Source organism: Solanum stenotomum, chromosome 7 (assembly GCF_019186545.1).
Source record: "Solanum stenotomum isolate F172 chromosome 7, ASM1918654v1, whole genome shotgun sequence".
NCBI classification, from domain to species: Eukaryota; Viridiplantae; Streptophyta; class Magnoliopsida; order Solanales; family Solanaceae; genus Solanum; species Solanum stenotomum.
Window position 1 is genome coordinate 36144512 of NC_064288.1, and position 6697 is coordinate 36151208.

Sequence of the window (6697 nt, forward strand, 5' to 3'; positions counted from 1 at the left end):
CAGACTCAAGCAAAACCTCACATTTAGAGAACTTAACAATAACTCCTTATCTTTCAAAGTCTGAAGAACTATTTTGAGATGACTAGCATGATTTTCTTCATTCCTTGAATAGATTAGTTTATCATCAATGAAGACGATAACAAACATATCTAAATAAGGTTTGAAAACTCTATTCATAAAGTCCATGAACGCTGTAGGTGTATTAGTTAAACCAAATGACATGACCATAACGGGTCCTAAATATTGTCTTGGAAATATCACATTCCCTTACTTTCAACTGATGGTAGATAAATTTGAGGTCTACTTTCAAAAAATAAGTAGCACCCTGAAGCTGATTGAAAATATCATCAATTCTCGAAAAAGGAAACTTATTCTTGATGGTAACCTTGTTCAATTGGCGGTAATCTATACACATCCTAAGGGAACCATCTTTATTTCTCACAAATAAGACCGCAGCGCCCTAGGGTGAGACACTTGGTCGAATGAAACCCTTATCAAGTAGATCTTTCAACTGTTCTTTAAGCTCTTTCAACTCTATTGGTGCCATTCAATATGGCCGAATAGAGATAGGACGATTATTTGGAAGAATGTCTATATCGAAGTCTATATCTCTCTCAAGGGGGACTCTGAGTGGATCATCTGGAAAGACTTCTAAAAACTCTTTAACTATAGGAACTGACTGAATGGGAGGTATCTCAACACTAGAGTCATTAATTCAGACCAAGTGATAGACACAACCCTTAGAAACTAACTTTCTTGCCGTAAAGTACAAAATAAAACGACCCTTAGGCACTGCTGAACTACTTTTCCACTCTAACACTGGCTCATTAGGAATTTTGAACTTGACAACTCGAGTTCTACAATCAATGGAGGCATAACTGGCATGAAGCTAGTCCATACCTAGAATGACATCAAAATCTACCATGTCTAACTCAATTAAATCAGCTATGGTGTCTTTGTGATTGATGGAAATGACACAATCACGATAAACTAGCTCAGCTACAATAGACTCCTCAACAGGTGTCGAAACACAAAAGGGTTCACAGAGTTTCTAAGGAAGAACATCAAACTTATTTGCAACATAAAGGGTTACAATAGATAAACTTGGTCTTGTGTCTAGCAAAGCATAAACATCAAAAGTAAAGACTTTGATCATACTAGTGACTACATCTGGAGATTTCTCTTGCTCATGACGACTAGAGATTGTATAGAGGCGGTTTGCTCCTCCGCTAGTACCAGATGTAGCTTCTGTAGGTTCAACCCTGTCTGGTGGAGCAACTGATGAAGATTTGGTTCTATTGCCCTAATTTCCACTACCTTGCCTATTCTTAGGGCATTCTTTCATGAAGTGACCCTCTTTTCCACACTTGAAACAACCTGACTGGCCATCACGACACTTACCTGGGTGGGTTCTACCACACCTAGCACATGCAGGAGCCTAGTTACCTCCTTGTGCTACACTACCATGAGGCTGTGCAGGTCTAGCTCTGAAGTTCTACGAATTCTGACCATTATACTCACTTTTGTTTTTGGGTGCTGGTGCACTAGCAGATGATGGAGTAGGTCCCATTTGCTTTTGCTTAAAGGACGAACAGTTCACATTACTTTTCTACTGTTGAACTCATTCCCTGTCTTAGCCTTCTTATTTTTGAATTCCTCCCTATCCCTCAACTTCTCTTCTTCAACCTGCTACACATAGACCATCAACCTTGATATATCTATGTCCCCAATTAGCATCGCTACCCTGCCCTCCTTACTTGATAGATGGGACAACCCATCAACAAATAGACTCATTCTACTCCTCATATCCGCACCCATCTCCGGAACATAATGGGATAGTTGGGTGAACTTCAACCCATACTCTTGAACACTCAAGGAATCCTGCTTAAAGGTAAGAAACACCCTAAGAAGGCCTCTTCTAAACATGCCCAACTCGTAGGTGGTGCATCCTCAGCTCTACCCTCTTTCCACTGGTCAAACCAAGTCCTAACAACATTCTTCAGTTGATATGCAGCTAGTTCAATTCGCTCACTATCGGGAACATGAATAAACTCAAATACTTTCTTCTGTTCCTCAACAAAACTCTTTGGATCCTAAGTAGTGCTTGAACCCATGAAACTTAGAGGATTCATCCTTAAGAACTCTCTGATCCTCGAAGTATCAGTCACTTCTTGTCTAGGTCCTCTTTGTTTCCCAGCTTGGTTGGTCATAACTTGGCTCAACATTCGGATAGCCTCACGAAACTCTGCGTTGGTAACTTCTCCTTGGGGTTTCACTTCAGGTGCATTGGGTACCCCTTGCTCCTCAACATTATGCCTAGCAGGACGACCTCTGATAGCTCTTCCTAGAGGAATGATTATCTGAAAACACGCGCAAGCACGAATTTGAAGGAAAATTTTTAGAGATCAAACTTTAATGCACGAAATGATTGTGAAAGAAGTGAGATAATTTTCCTAACTTTTGCAGCCTCCAAATTATAAATGTGGTGCGCTTCACACCGATAACTAGGACTTTACAGACAGGGCTTCATAGACTCCCTACGACTCTTGAAATCTGGTCACTGATACCAAGTTTGTCACGCCCCGAGCCTACACCTCAGACGTGCCTGACACTTGAGAACCATTGATGGCCCCAAGCAAACCCTTGGCCTGGCATACTTACTCAGCGGAAGACTCTAAGCATTATTACAATGATCAAATGCAATTACTTAATTGTTTAATAAAATAACATAGAATATTTAAAACTCAACATTCAACTTGGCCAAAATGACAAGCTAAGTTTTAACATATAGAATGATAATGTAAAGACAACTGAACTACTAATTGTTTATAAAACATCTAAAACTAAGAGGGATGTCGGGACAAGACCCACGATCATCCTAACAATGAAATACTAAAAAAAATGATAAAAAGGAGCCCTATGAAATGCAAGAAGGCTCACCAACAGACTCTGAGTGCTCAACTCGATCAACGAGGCGCTGGATATTGATCCTAGTTACATGTGTCTGCATCATAAGACGACGCAGGCCAACTGGCATCATTAAATTGAATGTACGAGTATGCGAGTTAGAATGCTAAACACACTTAAGCCTGAAAAGGATCGGGAAGGAACAAGTCATTGGCTTTACTCAACTCTTGAATAACTCAATTCAATATAAAGCAATAAAACACATGCAATATATATAAAACTTGTGAAATAGTGGAAAACAACTTAATTCGTTAAAGAAAATGTAATAACAAACTCAACTTTACTTATGTAATAAAGTAATATAGTTTCTGTGGAAGATTCTCTAACCGACAACCACTACTATGAGCCTAAGTGGTGATACAGTGTCTTACCCACGCTGCCAGAACTGTCCTATACTTTTCCGTCATATAGGACGCCTTAACTAAGTGGATCCACTAGTCTATGCTACACACATCTTAAGGATTCATCTAAAAAGTATGATCCTTTACTACCCAAGATGGCTGTATGGTTTATGAAGACCTGAGTTAATATGAACTCACACCCCCATATCGGTGCTCAATACTACTCCCAAAATATACTTAGCTCATATGTTTTTGAAAGTAACTTCTTTCTTTGGTTTGAGATAATTAATCAAAACTTAGCTTAGAAGCTCTCTTGGAATCGGTGTTCCCTTTCTTTCTAAAATGTGAAAACATTATTAAACTCTTTGGAATACTTAGTTCCCTTATAACTTTTTGAGAAATAAACTCAAATATTTATTCTTTGCTTAACTTGAAACTTAAATATTAAAACAAAGTTAAAACATTTGTGAAAGACTTTTGAAAACATTATAAACTTCTCTTGACTTGCTTCTTAACTTCTAGACTTGACTCTTAACTTTCCTTGAATTAAATTATGGATTCAAGGTTCATGTTCTAATGTTTATGGATGATTTCATGATGTTTATATGTACCTAAGAGTGTTGGAATCAACTATGAAACATAGGTACATTGCTAAGGAACAAGGATGAAAAGATGGGGAACGAATGGGGAGAACTGGTGTCGTTGGCGCCGTGAGAGGCGCGGAGCGCTAGCCCTCAACATTCAGAGACTGGTCTAGGGTGCACTGGCTGGTGCGGCTACCCAAGGGTGAAGATTCAGAGACCTTTTTGGGGCGCACAGGCTGGCGCGACATCCCATCCCTATCCCTATGTATTTGACGACTTTTCTTTTCCATTTTTCATCTCTAAACCATCTAAACATCAATGGTTCCTTCCCCAAACACTTAGAAACATTTATAACCTCAATATATGATAGATTCAAACCAAAATTACACCTGGAAACATGAATCAAATCGCAAGAAACTCCAACAACACAACCCATAAGAAATTCAAACTAAACTTTCAACAATGTTCATGAAGAATTCAATTTCTAAACTTTCAAAGACTTAAATTTGCTGAATTGAATCATGTTTGGCGTGTGGGTGAACTAGCCCAATGCTATGTGATCTCACATTCCTCGTAGGGATCACCCCTTGACGAAATCCACAAGTTAAACTCGACGATCTTGACGAATCTTGATTTCTCTTCTCCCTTCTCCTCTTTTCTCTTTTCTCGAAGCCCTAGCGTGAAACATCAACTTTTCTAATCTGACTAAAATCTGATTTTACCCCCAATTAACTCCTAAAAATGAATTATAATAATTAGGCAAGGAAAAGACTAAATTACCCTTCAAAAATCCGAATTAGACTTTTCTTATTCAAACAGCCCAACTTCCAAAGGGGATAACTCAATGATACGATCTCGCAATTGCACAAAATCAGCGGTGTTGGAAAGTTTATTCCAGGAGATTTCCAACAATATTTGGAAATACACCTAAATCATCCTTAGCTAGGAGTTATGGCCATTTGAAATTGACCAAAAACTCAACTAACATGCTTCACAATTTTCCAGATTTTCGTATACTTTCCAAAAATGATTCTTTCCCCAACTTTTAACTCTTTCCTAGTTATTTCAATTTGCGAGATGTTATAGAGGGCATCCACAAGGTGGGCGAGGAGGTAAGTAGTGAGGTCCTGGAGGTAGAGGAAACGGTAACCCAAGTAGGGGTAACGTACAACCAGGCAGGGAAGTGGCTTGTCAAGATGAAAGGGCTCAGTATTATGCCTTACCTAGCAAGATTGAGGTAGAGGCGTCTAACACACTGATCACAGGTACTATTGTGACCGGTTGACTAATGTATTATTTGATCCGGGTTCTACTTATTCATATGTATCTGTGTGCTCTGCCTCAGAATTTGCTATGATTAGTGATATTCTTGATGCCTCCATTCATGTTCCTGCCCCAGTTGGAAAGTCTGTCATAGTCACTCATGTCTATCATGCTTATCCTGTTCTGTGTATGGGTTTCCAGACTTGGGCTAATTTCATGATTTTGGATATGTCTGACATTGATATAATCTTAGGCATGACTTGGTTGTCCCCCTTTTATGCCATGGTTAATTTGAATCGCACTTTGTATATCATCCAAACGTTTCCAAGAATTATTATTTAGACTATATATTTTGCCCACATTATAGTGTGAATTGTCATCACCCACGGTTCTGGTGATTACCACTACCTTATAGTCATCATGAAGCTCATTGTATCCAAAACCATACATGTAAAAGGAATCGATTCCAAAACTAGGCAATTTCTTGAGCTTCCTAATTAACGGAATCCAGAGAAACACATCATTTTCCTCAGCAGCAATACAAATCAACCAATCGACGGAACCAACAAACTTAATAGATTCATAGGATATTTTTGGAAGATAATCCACGTCAATTGTCCTAGTAACATGGTCATAAAATAAAGAATTAACTGAACAGTCCTTAAGAATGTTTTCAGGTGAATCAAACCTCAACATAAGCCTATGGTAGGCGATGTCATTAGCAGATCTACAGAGATGGATCTTGACTAATTCAGGGGTACAGATTAAACCAAGCCGGGATTTTGAAACACGCTTGAACTTCAAGAGGTGTTTCACCTGAAGCATTAAGAGAATTTTAGTGATGAGCTTTCCTGGCAGAACACCGGATTTAAAGTTTGAATCTTTAACTGAAAAAGATGAAAATGGAGCCGGGCAGGTGTGTTTTCCCCTCTTTTGGTGTAGATGGGAGACTTCATATTCCATTTGTGTAATACAAATTCGAGAAAACAAACAAATATTTGAAAATATTTGTTTATTGTACCATCTCAAAAATATATTTTATAAAATTCTTTTCCCAAAAAATTGTCATTTTGTTTTTGGTACTAGATTTAAACTTGTTCATTAAGTATCACTTGATCAATTTTTTTTCCTTTTAAATTTTCCAAAATTGAGCGTGCATTTATGTTGTTACTTGAACTTTACGCTCAAAAGAATCTCTTAAATTTTCACATTCCAAAAAAATAGTCAAAAAAATATTTATTGTACCATTTTGAAAATATATTTTATATAATTCCTTTCCAAAAAAATGGTCATTTTCTTTTTGGTAAAATATTTAAATTTATATATAACTATCACTTGATCAATATTTTTCCTTTTAAATTTGCCAAAAATGAGCGTGCATTTAAGTTATTTCTTGAACTTTACGCTCAAAATAATCTCTTAAATTTCACATTCCAAAAAACAAGGGAAAAAATATTTATTGTACCATTTCAGAAAGGTATTTTATATAATTCTTTTCCTAAAAAATGGTCATTCTCATTTTGGTAATAGATTTAAAATTGT